This window comes from Macaca mulatta, chromosome 2 (genome assembly GCF_049350105.2).
Source record: "Macaca mulatta isolate MMU2019108-1 chromosome 2, T2T-MMU8v2.0, whole genome shotgun sequence".
Classification (NCBI taxonomy): Eukaryota; Metazoa; Chordata; class Mammalia; order Primates; family Cercopithecidae; genus Macaca; species Macaca mulatta.
Genome location: NC_133407.1, coordinates 109198536 through 109214074, shown reverse-complemented (window position 1 = coordinate 109214074; position 15539 = coordinate 109198536). Strand labels below are relative to the sequence as shown.

The 15539-nt window shown below is 39.3% G+C and overlaps 2 long non-coding RNA genes across 2 annotated transcripts in view; one reads left to right on the top strand and one right to left on the bottom strand.

The window, feature by feature from the left end:
* The window catches only part of LOC144339135 (uncharacterized), a 66966-nt gene extending 53898 nt beyond the window's left edge, over nt 1–13068 (top strand). The window contains exon 4 of the long non-coding RNA XR_013413835.1: nt 10836–13068. This is a non-coding gene — a long non-coding RNA (uncharacterized LOC144339135). The remainder of the gene's footprint in view (nt 1–10835) is intronic.
* Nucleotides 1505–3990, bottom strand: LOC144339443 (uncharacterized). The gene is made up of 2 exons (XR_013414466.1): nt 3854–3990; nt 1505–3131 (listed from the first exon to the last, which is right to left on the bottom strand). It is a non-coding gene; the product is annotated as an uncharacterized LOC144339443 (long non-coding RNA).
* Nucleotides 13069–15539: the final 2471 nt, after the last annotated feature.

The following is a 15539-nucleotide window of genomic DNA, read 5'->3' as shown; positions in this document are numbered from 1 at the left end:
TATGTGTGTGTAAGTGAGATTCTGTGAGCTCTGTTGCTCTAACTCTGGCTTCACTCACTGAATAATGAAGCTTGGAGGTCGTTCCTCATCGGTGCATGAAAACGTCAATCTTTTGAATTGTTGCTGAGTATCCTACTTCAATAAGCAGAGGGAAGAGGTGTTTTTCAATGTGGTTAGAATTCTAGTTACCCTTCCTGTGAAAAAGGCAGGTCTCTTCAACATTTTCTATTCATGTGACAATTAGAGAAGCTCCTTCTTCTCCTCAGGAAAGGCTGCCTGTGGGGAAGGATTGCATTTCTTTTGGTGGATCTGGGTCTTCTGGGAGCAGCACAGGCATGACCACCCTTCTGGAGAGTGAAAGAACAGTCAGTGGAAATGTAATGGATGGCCACAAGGTGTGACAGCTCTGCCATCACATTAGGTTTATGCTTGTCTCACGTCCCTCAGAGCAGAATTGCCTTTCCAGACCCACCATTTGTTCTGGTACTTAGTGGTGAGGAAGCTCACTTTAATTAAGTGTAGTCATTCTGAGAAGGGCAAAAGGGCTTCAACTCTTCAACTTTCAGCTTTGGAAATGAGTAAAATTGGGAGTTTCTCTTTATCATGTTAGAAAATCTACCACATTGGCTGAATGTGGTGAGAAAACCTACTCCCTTGTTTAAAACAGACAATAATGCAACCCATATTTGGTCAGCTAAACAGTTTTTTACTGTCTCCCCATGTGCGTTTTTTCTCTCTTATATTTTCTTTTAATAATTAATGATACTAGGACTATATTAAGTGGTACCTCTTTATCTCTCTCTCAGCAATAAGGTGGGGGCTAAATCATTTACACTTATTAATACATAAAATTAGGACTATATTATAATAAAGTTGCATGTCCCACACTGAACATTGGCATAATATGTTTTCATGTCATTAAATATTAACCAAATATTAAATCCACATCTTAATTGTTGATGACTTCATAATATTTCAGATACAGACATACCATAATTTATAACAGTTGCCCTGTGGTTGAAAGATTTTTACTAGTAGATGAAGATTTTCAGTAGCAATAAGTGAAGAAAAGTTATAAAAATTATTCATTATGACAAGTGGAAATTAGGTTCTAGTAGCAATATTAAAATTAAATCATGTACCACATCTTAAAAATTTGTTATCTTCCTATGATAAATGCCTTCCTCGTTATTTTGAACTAAATATGCTACTCTTTTTTACTCTTTACTCTCAAACTTTAGAAAATGTTTCACGAAATGTATACTTAGTAATTTGATAGCAATTTATAATTACACATTACCTGCTAGTCTCTGACAAATATGTTGGTTAAGTGTCCACTTTTGTTCAACCTTTCCACAGGGGACTTGAACATCACAGTCTCACACATAGTGTCCAGCTGTGTGTCATGTTAGAGATATCATGCATGACATCGCCCCCAAAATGCATTTCTTAAAAAAAACACTTTCCTGCTTAACAAAAAATAACAGTATCACACCAAAAATTAATAATCATTCTTTAATATCATGTAATAGCCATTACATTATTCGAATTCACTAAATGTTTCCCTGAATGTCCTTCCCCGCTTCTTTGTCCAAACCAGGAACCAGTCCTGGACCACACATTGCACCTGGCTTTTATGTCCTCTCTCTAGCTTTTAATCCAGCCTCCAGTCTCTTCATGGGTAGCTTCTTATTGCAGCTGCTTGGCCAGTGGCCTGTAGAGGCCCCCTACATTGCTTGCCAGTGATATCATTTAGCTTGTTCCTCTCTCCCTTGTATTTCCTGGAAGTTACATCTACATATTGATTAGATCCAAGTTAAACATCTTTGGCTAGACTGCATCACAGGGGATGCTGTGACATCAGAATTCATTACCCCAGGAGACATGGAATAACTTGTTGTCCCACTACTCCTGATGCTAGGATCAACCTTTAGGTGAGGGTGATGGTGGTCTGATCCATCCATTGTACAATTCTGTTTTTCTCCTGAAGACCCGAACCACATCAGCCATGTTACTTTGGCACCATACGGATGTCCAAGTCCCATCAACCACTCCCCTAAAGTCTCCAAGCACAGGTTGATAGTTCTTGCCTGGATCTACATTCTCATTAGGAATTGCAAGATTATGACTTTCATCCTTCTACATTTAGCTGGCATTCTTCAAGCTTTATGTTGTCAACTGGAGCTATTTGCTTACCTTGAAATATAGTTTCTACCTGAGGACATTAGATGCACTTTTCTTTCAGTTACACAATGTCAAAATAAGACATTGGTATTGGCTGCCTTGAATGAGTTTCTTCTGGCAGTATTCTTTCTGAGTATCATTATGGACTCATGAAAATACATTCAATGCGAGTGTGTTTTTATTGAATTATTCTTGGGTCTCATAATACTATTCTCACCAGAAAGCAAAGCAGTCAGAACTGAGTTTGATTTAAAACAAAGTTTCAAAACAAGAGTAGCTCCAAAGATAACATTCTGGAAAGAACTACTTTCCTAGAGAACAAAGGCGAGATCATCTAACAAATTACTGTCATTATTATTTATATCTGTGCTCCCTCCACATCTTCAAGATATGGGAGAATTCCAGAAGTGTGTCTGAGGGAAGGCTGCAAGCCATGAGAGTTCTCCGTGCTGGTTGTCAGCAATGTTTCGACTGCGGCTGGCATAAACTCAGATCCAGCGTCAAAAGGTAGTAGATCGGCCCATACTTTAAGATGCTTCTAAGCCTCCAAAGCCATTACTTTTTTTCTTACTTGCAGCAAGTAAGCTTTCTTTCCCACAAAACAGATTGTAGAAGCAGGAGGATCAGAGCCCATGTCAGATGGTTCCCTCAGTAAGTCACTGTTTCCCCGTGAGGGTTGGTGGAAGAAGTGCTGAAGAGAATGGTGTTGTTGTGAAAATCACTCCTGAGGAGGATAATGTGGGGAATCCCATCTACTCCATGCCCTGCATGGTCCTGCAGGTTGCACTTTGATCTTGTCCTGTGTCATTATTGGTCACTTCCGTGGGAAGCAGATCTGTTGGAAGGGAAGCCACCACATCCCAGATCCTCACTTGGTGCATGGCCAAGGTTTGTTCCCCTCCAGTGGAGGCTGAAGGGTTTTTCCAGGCTGGTCTGTCTGTTCCTGGCTGGTACAGATGGAGGATGCAGAGGCTACAATTAATTTGTAAGTTTCTTCAAAGGAAGAGCAAAATACATAGAACCAATTCACACGGCTTTAAGACTCACTTTACCTCCCAAGAACAGAGACCATGTCTGTTTTCATCATTGTGACACCAGAGTCTAAGACGGTGCCTCACATAAATATCAGGTGCTCAATACACATTTGATAAACGAGCTTGATTACCAAAAGTCCATAGCTGGTCGTACATGATTTTTATCTTCTCAGGAAAAATGAGCTCCATAAGAATGACAAAGATAATGACCACCAGGTGGGGAATAAAATACTTTGACAACAACTCGGCACCTTAGGCAAGCCACATGGCTTTTTTGGATCTTGGTTTTCTACGGGACAGGTTTGTAATAAATTATATAAATGGCCCTCACAGCTTTTGGCTTCTATAAATAGGTTTCATTTTTAGGCAAGGGGTACATAAATTTTTCTAGTTAGTTACACTAAGAGACGTAAGTTATGAAGCCTAAGAAAGTGGTAGAATTCATATCAGTTATATGCTTTACTGCTAGTTTATGGTCTCAGCTATGCTCCTACTTATCTGTGACTTTGCCCCTTGTATCTGCAAATAAGCAGGCACAAGAATGTAAACACACACACGCACAGAGAGGCACAAGCACACACACACACATCTTTGCAAATATAATGCTATAATGCATTATCGCAAGGTCTACTTACTCATAGGACTTCTTTTACACATTCCCACCCCTCCTCAGCACACATTAAAGCTGTAGAAAATGGTTTTTATTGTAGGCTAGCAGCCAGTTAGAAAGAACTTTCAGGAGTAAAGCAGGTATATTTGGCTGGCTTCTGACTGCGAAAATACAAACACTCATCAAACCAAACAGCACTTCTGGGCTTCCTGGGCTTTTGCATTTTAATCACTGTTCTCGATTTTACTCACAATCTCTTCTCTTTCAACATTAAAAATAAATCCTCTCTTGAACTTTTGCCCTCTGAAGTTTTGATCTGGTAGGGAGTTTTTTGGTTTTTTTTTTTTTCGTTTTGCTTCTTCACAGTCTTTCAAAATAATTATCATACCCACAGGCAGTCTCTGTACTGATACTAGGCAGGCTTGGAATAAATGCCACTCCGGGGCCCTCTCTAGTGTCCATCCCTGCCTCTCCTAAGCGCTTCTATACAAGGCCAGTGTACTTGGATCCTGTGCTGAACAGAGGTATTTCATTTTCCCTTATCTTCTCTCTAAAAATAATCCTAACTAAAAGACCCAGAAGAAATATGCCCAAATGAGAGTCAAGCACAAACATGTTGGCAATGGACTAGATCAGAAATCAGTGGAGATTTCAGCAGAAAATCTCTCCTAGCAGCAGGAAAAATACGTGATTTTTAAAATTAAGAAGGGAAAATGGTCAACGAGTCCGTACCCATTACTTCAACTCCTTGGGCCGGGTTTCCTTGCTGAGGCAACCCTTTAGGAGACTAGGCGAGAATGCAACCTTTTCCTACACTCCAGAGCTCCACTCAGAGCCTGTCCTGTCTTCATCATTCGTTTTTCGAGATGACTCTGCACGTTCCATGTGCTCTGTCACATGGTGGCCTCATACTGAAGCATACGAGCCTGGCCTAATTATTTTGACAAAATCTAAATCAATAAGAGATTAATTTTAGGCAAACAAAAGCTTGCTTTACAAAGGGAACCTCACAATATTAAGAGAAAAGCAGGTTTTTCACATTTGCTGGTGTTATTATTTTCATCAACTACCAAAAAACAAAAGCATTTATGAGATAAATGTCCATTCACCATCTGAATTACCTTAGGATTCCAAAGTCCGTTCCTTTTCACTGCTGTTCTTCCCAACTAACACACACACATACACACACACACACATATTCTTGCACATGCCTATATGCACATACACCCTTATATAGACTCATGGGCACACGCTCTTCTCGTGGCATAATTTCTTGAAAAAGAAAAATCCTTGCAAGCATACATTTTACTTTATTTTTACTTATTTATTTATTTATTTATTTATTTATTTATTTATTGAGACAGTGTCTGGCTCTGTCACCCAGGATGGAGTGCAGTGGTGCAATCCCAGCTCACTGCAACATCCACCTTCCAGGCTTAAACCATCCTTCCACCTCCGTGTCCAAGAAGTATACATGTTAAAATCTACATTAAATTTTTCTTTTTCTCTCCCTTAAAATTACAATGGCTGGTCATCATACTGTGATCATTAGACACTATTAGAGTTGCATTCTATGATTAATATATAATTAATGCCATTCTATTTCAAATTTCCCAAATTCTTATTTTTCAAAAATGAAGTGAATTTTATTTCAGTTCTGTACATTATTAAGAATGCTATATATGGGCGGATCACTTGAGGTCAGGAGTTCAGGACTAGCCTGGCCAACATGGTGAAACCCTGTCTCTACTTAAAATACAAAAATTAGCCGGGTGTGGTGGTGGGAGCCTGTAATCCCAGCTACTTGGGAGGCTGAGGTACGAGAATTGCTTTAACTTGGGAGGCGGAGGTTGCAGTGAGCCAAGATCATGCCACTGCATGCCAGCCTGGGTGACAGAGCAAGACTCTGCCTCCAAAAAAAAAAAAAAAAAAAAAAAAAGCTATGTAATATTCTCTGTGAAAGATCCGCTTTCATTCATTCATTGCTTTTTGTCATTTGAAAATGAGAAAACTACTCCATTGGTGTTTTTTTTGTTAGTGAAAGTACCAGCATAGGCCATATTCAGTGGCTCACATCTGTAATCACAGCATTTTGGGAGGCCAACGTGGGAGGATCAATTGAGCCCAGAAGTTTGAAACCAGCATGGGCAAAATAGGGAGACTCTGTCTCTACAACAACAACAACAAAATAGTCAGGCACCATGGCTCTTGCCTATAGTCCCAGCTACCTGGGAGGGTGCGGCAGGAGGATCACTTCAGGCCGGGAGTTAGAGGCTGCAGGGAGCTATTATCTCACCACTGCACTCAAGCCTGGGAGAGTCAGATGTCCTTCTGCTAGATACGAATGGAGTAGAATATTTAGACCAGACTTTTAAGTTCATTATTACATGAAAATTATCTCTGCGTAGCAAATTTTTAAAAACAGGAAGAGATTAGTTCCCATTTCTGCTTCACATGTTGTGTATCATCAATGAGCACCATCCAGGAGAATAGAAATCCTGCCTTTTGTTTTTAGATTCTACTGTCAGAGCCATTTTTACTTTTACCCGTGAAATAACTGAGCAATACCTCCAACTATGTCCCTATTTCTTGGAGAGCTCCCTAGAGTCCAGAGTTCACAGTGAGTGCATTAATCACAAAGTAAGTACATAAAATCAATTTCCTCTGAAAACCACAATTTACAACTTTAAGTGAACAAACACCGATTTCTGTGGCAAACATCTCATAACAAGTATTTGTATCCTCAAGGTTCAAGTCAACAATTCTTAGAATTATATTTTTAATATGACATTACTGGAAAACTCTTTGCTCTTTTTAATAAAGACAGACTCAACCTTTTGGCAATGAGATACAAGTTCAGATTTAACAAAATTCTCTATCTTTCTCTTTTGGATCTAAACAAGGCACTTTCAAAACAGTTGTGTCTATAGCTTCTTATTTTCTCAGGATTTCCATTTGTAAAGCATTGACGTTGCTCATTTTTCATTCTGTAGTTTATAGAGCATATGAGTACAGTTTACAAAATATGGCATGTGATTTTAACTTTAACAAATGATAAAAAATATATTAGGGATAAAATAAATTATTTCCATGACACTGGGTAAAAACATAAGTATGTATTATTCAGCTCAGTACCTGTCACTTTGACTGTTTCTGTGTCACCATACTTACTCCAGCGTTCCTGTACACTAGTCCTCCAGATCTTCCCTTGACCTTGGAGCTCATATTGAAGCGTTAATTCCCGTTCTGGCTACAGTATTTATAAGTATAAGCCTTGTAGAATTTTTCAGAGTAAAGAAGAGCAACACAAAATAATCTTGTGAAGCATAAGATGCTTTTTCTTGATAATACACCCCGACAGCTGTTAAAAGAAGCCAAGTATGGTAGCATTTATTTTTAATCTACTATTCATATACTTATTTACTGTTCTTGGAAATGGATATAGACAGTATTTTTCTTCTTGAAAATTGAATGTGTAAAGGAGTGAGATCCTGGAAAGACTTTTTTAAAATTATGGTAAATTGATTTAATTCATTTCTTAAGAAAAACACAAAATTAGCAGACATTAAAACCAGCAATTTCCTTTATAAAATGATCATTATGACTAACCAACTTGAAAAATCACAGAACACTTTTTTTTCCTTACATAGCAGCAATGAAAACCAAAAACAAATAAACTATGGACTTGGGGTGATAATGACTTGTCAATACAGTTCATTAGTTGTAACACGTGTACCACTCTGGTGGGGGGATGCTGATAATAAGGAGTGGGAGGCATATGTGGAAACAGAAGGTTTATGAGAAATCTCTCTACCTTCCTCTCAATCTTGTTTTGGACCCAAAACTTCTCCAAAGGATAAGATCTACTTTTAAAAGTTGTCTTTTGGCCTATTTGTCCAACGACATCTCTAGCAGGTTTTAAAAATGTTTACTTCAAATATTTAAAATTCAGTTTTAGTCTATTAGGCAATTTCGTCAATGTGATTAACTCCTAGGTTGGTATAACAGTCCAAAGAGTCAGGTATGAGGAAAACATCCCTTTTATTTTTAAATTTAATTTAATTTAAAGTCCTGGGACGTGCAGGTTTGTTACATAGGTAAACATGTGTCGTGGTGGTTTGCTGCACTTATCAACCCATCACCTAGGTATTACGCCTCACATGCATTAGCTATTTATCCTGATGCTCTCCCTGCCCCCAACCCCCAACAGGCCCCAGTGTGTGTTGTGTTCTCATTATTCAGTTCCCACTTATAAGTGAGAACATGCAATGTTTAGTTTTCTGTTTCTGTGTCAGTTTGCTGAAGATAACAGCTTCCAGCTCCATCCATATCGCTGTAAAGGACATTAACTTGTTCCTTTTTATGGCTGCATAGTATTCCATGGTATATATGTGCCACATTTTCTTTATCCACTCTATCATTGATGAGCATTTAGGTTGAGTCTGTGTCTTTGCTATTGTGAATAGTGCTACAATGAACATACACATGCATGTATCTTTATCATAGAATGATTTCTATTCCTTTGGGTATATACCCAGTAGTGGGATTGCTGGGTCAAATGGTATTTCTCATTCTAGGTCTTTGAGGAATTGCCACACTGTCTTCTACAATGATTGAACTAATTTACACTCCAACCAAAGTGTAAAAGTGTTCCTATTTCTCCACAGCCTTGCCAGCATCTGTTGTTTCCTCACTTTTTAATAATCACCATTCTGACTGGCATGAGATGGTATCTCATTGTGGTTTTGATTTGCATTTCTCTAATGATAATGTTGAGTTTTTTCATATGTTTGTTGGCTACATAAATGTCTTCTTTTGAGACACGTCTGTTCGTGTCTTTTGCCCACTTTTTAATTTTTTTTTTTGGTCTTGTAAATGTATTTAAGTTCCTTGCACATTTTGGATATTAGACCATTGTTATATGGATAGATTGAAAAAATTTTCTCCCATTTTGTAGGTTGTCTGTTCACTCTGATGATAGTTTCTTTTGTTGTGCAGAAGCTCTTTAATTATAACCCATTTGTCAATTTTTGCTTTTGTTGTGGTTGCTTTTGACATTTTCATCATGAAATCTTTGCCTATGCTTATGTCCTGAATGGTATTGCCTAGATTTTCTGCTAGAGTTTTTATAGTTTTTGGTTTTACATTTAAGTCTTTAATCCATCTTGGGTTAATTTTTCTATAAGGTGTAAGGAAGGGGTTTAGTTTCAATTTTCTGCATATGGCTAGCCAGTTTTCTTAGCACATTTATTAAACAGGGAATCCTTTTCCCATTGCTTGTTTTTATCAGGTTTGTTAAAGATCAGATGGTTGTATGTGTGCAGTCTTATTCTGAGATCTCTATTCTGTTCCACTGGTCTCTGTGTCTGGTTTTGTACCATGCTGTTTTGGTTACTGTAGCCTTGTAGTATAGTTTGAAAGCCTCCAGCTTTGTTCTTTTTGCCTAGGATTGTCTTGGCTATATGGACTCTTTTTTGGTTCTATATGAATTTTAAAATGTTTTTTTTTTCCTAATTCTGTGAAGCATGTCAATTGTAGCTTAACGGGAATAGCATTGAATCTATAAATTACTTTGGACAGTATGGCCATTTTCACCATATTGATTCTTCCTATCCATAAGCATGGAGTATTTTTTCATTTGTTTGTGTCCTCTCTGATTTCCTTGAGCAGTGGTTTGTAGTTCTCTTTGAAGAGGTCCTTCACTTCCCTTGTTTTCTGTATTCCTAGGTATTTTATTCTCTTTGTAGCAGTTGTGAATGGGAATTCATTCATGATTTGGCTCTCTATTTTTGGTGTATAGAAATGTTTGTGATTTTTGCACATTGATTTTGTATCCTGAGACTTTGCTGAATTTGCTTATCAGGTTAAGAAGCTTTTGGGATGAGACTGTGGGGTTTTCTAGGTATAGGATCATGTCATGTGCAAACAGAGACAGTTTGACTTCCTCTCTTGCTATTTGAATATGCTTTATGTCTTTCTCTTGCCTGATTGCCCTGGCCAGGACTTCCAATACTATGTTGAATAAGGGCGGTAAGAGAGGGCATCCTTGTTTTGTGATAGTTTTCAAGGGGAACAGTTTCAGCTTTTGCCCATTCAGTATGATACTGGCTGTGGGTTTGTCATAAATGGCTGTTATTATTTTGAGGTACATTCCATCAATACCTAGTTTATTGAGAGTTTTTAACGTGAAGGGATGCTGAATTTTGTCAAAGGCCTTTTCTGCCTCTATTGAGATAATCATGTGGTTTTTGTCTTTAGTTCTGTTTATGTGATGGATTACATTCGTTGACTTGCATATGTTGAACCAGCCTTGCATCATGGGGATGAAGTCAACTTGATGGTGGTGGATAAGCTTTTTGATGTGCTGCTGGATTTGGTTTGCCAGTATTTTATTGAGTATTTTTGCATTTATGTTCATCATATCCCTTTGATTTTTTAAGACACGACTTAATTTTTAACTTGAACTCTCATTTTCTGGGGAAGGCAGAGAAAATCCATCAATTTGTACCCTATCCACCCTTCGGTGACTTTTCCAAGAAGCTGGGCTAAGTTCCAGTAGGAGAAATCTCTGTAAGTTGACAAGTGCGTCTGACATATTATAATTATGTTTTGGTGGCGGTTGTTACTGGTTTTTTTTAATTATTACTTCAGATTAGATGAATGGGATGAGGAGAGTAGTATAAAGAAGGGAATGGTGATGATTTTGAGTTATTTCAGATGTAATCCTAGGAGGTGCTGGAAGCAGCAGGAGAGAGAGGAGAACTCCTAAACAACTCTGAATCATCTCATTGGCAGATAGTGATAAAATGGTTAGTGGTAGAATGAGACCAAGACACTCTTGTGGATTACGAGTTCTCTTTAGATGTGTTGAATATAAATAGTTTTTGAGAATTCCACTTGGAGAATACCCGTAAGTTCCTGCAAATATAAATTGGGAATGCAAATGAGAAGTGTGGTTGGAGATGCAGATTTTTTTTTTGAGACAGAGTTTCACTCTTGTTTTCCAGGGTAGAGTGCAGTGGCACCATCTCGGCTCACTGCAACCTCCATCTCCCAGGTTCAAGCGATTCTCCTGCCTCAGCCTCCTGAGTAGCTGTGATTACAGGCATGCACCACCACACCCGGCCAATTTTGTATTTTTAGCAGAAACAGGGTTCCTCCTTGTTGGTCAGGCTGGTCTAGAACTCCCAACCTCAGGTGATCCACCTGCCTTGGCATCCCAACGTGCTGAGATTACAGGCATGAGCCACCACGCCCAGCCGGAGATGCACATTCGATGGTCATCCTCAGATGCGACAGATGAAACCCTGGGAATGAATGGAATTACACAGCCAAGGGGGATACATGGTAAGACAAAGCAGCTGAGGAGAAATTTCAAGGGATACCAATTTTCAGGGGTGTGCAGCAGAGGAGCCAAACATGGACAGCAAAAAACTATAGAAAGGAGAGGGCAGAGTAGCAAAAGCCCAGGAAACTGTAGAAGAGGAGGTGTCCATGGTGCAAAATGGTGCAGACCTGAGATAAGGCATTCGATTTGGCAGCCATTAGCTCATTGGATGGCTTCTGAGAAGTCTGTTTCAGTAGGGAGGAGGAGAGAAAGCCAAAATGCGAGTGAATGACAGATGAAGTGCAAGAAGTCAACAGAGGCCACTCTCTGGAGGAGTTTAGCAATAAACAGGAGGAGGAGGTTAGGGCAGCTGACTATAGAAAAGGTGTGGACAAAGAAAGGGTTAGTTTAGCATTGTTTATGGTTTATCATTGTTTATGGTTTGTCATTGTTTTATTTTTTAATGTGGAGGAGACTTGAGGATGACTTTAAACTGAGGAAGGATCAAAGAAAAGGGAAGAAGATGAAGATATAGAAGCCAAAAAGAAAAATCTTAAGGGATAATTGATGGAGCTTGGTCCTAGCAGAGGTAGAAGGGCTTAGATGAGAACTAGATCTAGTTAACCTTGGACAAGAGTTCTTGCGAATCAGTAGAGCAAGAAGAGAAGAAAATACATGGGTGTCCTACAGGAAAAGATGAGAGCTTAGAATCTCTTTGTAGCCCCATGACACTTATTACATGTTTAATAATTTTGCTCTCTATATCTGTGAAAAGAGTAAATAGTAAACCATGAATGATAATCATTGCTCTCAAAGTGAGTCACACCAAAATTTCTATGCACCTTGCCTCAAAAAAGATGTTTCCCCTAGTGTAGCAAGAAAGTGAGCCTAATGTTCATAATATTCCTACATGATGTACCTTTGTGTCCCTCAAAAAATATATTGTGACTTTCTGTTTAATTTTACTATTAAATATCTGAATGGGACCTGCCCAGTGCATCTAATTCAAATCAAAGAAATTTTAACAGGACCTTACCAAAGCCAAGCATGCCTGCTCAAAGAAAGCTCATGCAAAGGGTTATGAAACAACTAATCAACCACAAGTAAAGCCCTTCCTTCTGTTCCACCTACCCCACCTTCAATGTGAAAGGCCTGGGTATCTTCAGCCATCTGGAGAAAAATAAAAAGAAGAAAAAGCTAAAAATAGTGGGCTGCAACCAAAATGAAAATATCTGAATGTTGGTAACAGTGTTTGAAGAGGAAAGGGCATGTTCCTTTGAGTGGTTTCCATCTAGGTCTCATGGTCTGAAATGTCTGCCTAACTTCTGATTTAAAGAGAACAGAAATGAGTACTGGCTCTTAGAAAGAAGGTACCTTGATTGGGGTGAGCACATAAAACAATGGAAAAAGTGACAAAAGGGGCTTTTGTATTACCTTTTGTTTTCTCTTTTCATCATTAAACTGTAAAAGTGATGCCTGTTTGCTTAATAAATAAATTCAGGTTACGGACATATATAAAGTAGGGATCAACCACCTCCCATCCCTGCTGCCACTCTAGCACCTCTTCCCACATTTTGATGTGAGGAATTTATTGCTTTACCTTTCCAAATTTGCATGTATGTATGTTTATAAAAATGGGATCTTACTATTCTCCAACTTGACTTTTTTTGTTTTCACTATATGTTATGGAAATCTTTCCATGTCTGTGCACATGGATTCTTCCTTGTTCTTTTGACAGCTACAGAAAACTACTCTTTTATTGCTCCATAATTGATTTAGTCATTCCCCCATAAGAGGATCATTTAAACTGTCTCAAGACTTTTTACCACAGAAAAAGCTGCTGTAAACATCTCTGTACATACACCTTTGTGGTCTTGTTGTTTCTGAAATAAATTCTTAGAAGTGAAGGCAAATTGCTGGGTTAAAGGGTGTGTACATTTTCAGTTTTGATGAAATTCCAGATCGTCCTCCACAAAACGTCATACTAGTTTATCCTCCTACCAACAGTTTTTAAGAGTGCCTTTTTCCTCATGCCCCAGACACTACTGGGTGTTAATACTCTTTAAATATGTCCTTGCTTATAGATAAAAGTACTTTCTTTGAGCAGAAGGTTAGGGATATTAAGGGAACTTCCCTTCTAGAAAAGTAGCAGGAGAATCATATGTTAAGATTTAAGAGAAGTGGGGGAGATGAACGTGTGAGGACTAGGAAAGCTTTAGGAGACAGCCACTTGGGTGGAGTGGAGCAGGAGCTGACCCACAATGTCCAAGCATCTAAAAAGCCCAGAGAAAATTGGGGGGAAAAATGTCAAAAAGTTTTTATGAAGCCAATACAGTTGGTTATGTGACTTTTCTAGTTTGGGAACAAGAACAAAAAAAAAAAGAGAGAGAGAGACAGGGTCACCCAGGCTGGAATGCAGTGGTGCGATCATGGCTCACTGCACCCTTCACTTCCTAGGCTCAAGCTATCCTCCTGCCTCAGCCTCCCAAAGTGCTGGGATTACAGTTGTGAGCCACCGTACCTGGCCAGGAAAAATTTAAGGTTGGAATCCATCAGTATGTTAAAATTGAGTCATCTGGTGAGAAATAGAAACTTCTCAGGGTTAAAGGATCGCACGAAGGCTCTGACTTGAGACCAAAGAGAAATGAGTCAAAGAGAAGGACTCATGGGCCAGAAGAAAATAGAAGTTTCAAAGATCACAGCTGGCCAGGAGCGGTAGCTCACTCTTGTAATCCCAGCACTTTGGGAGGCCCAGGCGGGCGGATCACAAGGTCAGGAGTTTGAGACCAGCCTGGCCAATGCAGTGAAACCCTGTCTCTACTAAAAATACAAAACTGAGCTGGGCGTAGTGGTGGGCCCCTGTAATCCCAGCTACTCAGGAGGCTGAAGCAGGAGAATCGTTTGAACCCAGGAGGCAGAGGTTGCAGTGAGCCGAGATCACGCCACTGCACTCCAGCCTGGGTGACAAAACTAGACTCCATCTCAAAAAAAAAAAAAAAAAAAAAAGCTAAATCAAGTTAGAGGCAAGGTTTAAGGGCAGTGAGAGAGTTAGAGCAATAGTCAGAGAGTTGGTGATGATTAGCGAGGAGCATTTCCGAGTTCAAAATTTCAGCAAGGCATGGAACAGCTGCTGGCTATGATGGGGTGTGGGGAGCAGACAGGTCCTGAAGTAAAGTGGAGCTAAAGGTTTCTGAAGAACAGCAGGTAGAGTCACGACAAAGGGGTGCTATGTGGGTCATCCATCAGGGATGGCAAGACAGAGTGGAGTCATTCTGCAGGTCACCTGCAGAAATCACAAGGCCTGATTGAGTATGCTTGAATGAGTGAATGATCTGGATGCTGAAGGGTTGATGGAGAAGAAGGAGCAGCAGAGCAAGAAACAAGAGCTTCATTGAGGGAGGGCTGGTTGAGAGGTGCTTCACCCAAGGGTCAGGAGGTGATTGTGAAGCATGCACAGACTACCGCCCACCCACAAGTACAAGTGTTGGGAGGGGGAGGGTGGAGAAAAGGAAACTTTCTCTTTGGTGAGGAGTCTTCAAGGAAAAAGCTGATGATCTCAGGACATCAAGAAATATATTGTGAATCCCACAAGACATTCACTGGAAGCTGGAGAGGAAAAGTGTTGATTAGGATTTCTATCAGGCAATTTGGGGACACTGAAATGATTGAATGTGGATCAAGGGAATTAGGAATCAGGGTATCTGAGAATGGATAGAAGGAAGGAATGGTCCACATGGAGCTTTCCAGTGAAGGTGTACTGGTGCCTCTCCATGGTGATGTTGCTGGGAGGAGGTGCGAGAGTGAGACGATCAAGTCCCTCCATTCTGCAGGGACTGGGGAGACTGTGTATTTGTCTGGTAGCCTCCGCATACTCATGCATGTTCTTCCATCAACTCACTACATGACCTTGTAAAAGTCACCTACATTCACTTAGCCTCCATTCTCTCTCTTCACAAATAAGAGTAATCATAGTATGCATCTCATGAGGCTGTTTGAGGATTAAACATAGCATGTTAGACACGAAACATGTGTTACTGGAACATAGTAAATATGCAATCAATTAAACTATAATTACTCACATTGTAGAAGGTTTTAAAACATATATCCATTTTGAAGGGGAAAGTTTTCACAATATTGTAAATTCTAAGTAACAAATACAACAGGCACATGGAAAAATCTCTCAACACACAAACACAACCTTCTTATGTGGATACGACAGCGATCCTAGTAAAAACAACTATCTCCATGGTTTTGATGGTTTCTCTTATGCAAAATCAATTATAGAAATTCATACATTAAGTCTCTTAAAATGCAAAATTTTTCTGTCTTATACATGCAGATATTTAAGTTCATGTTGTCTTCTGGTTTATATTCAGTCTCTCTG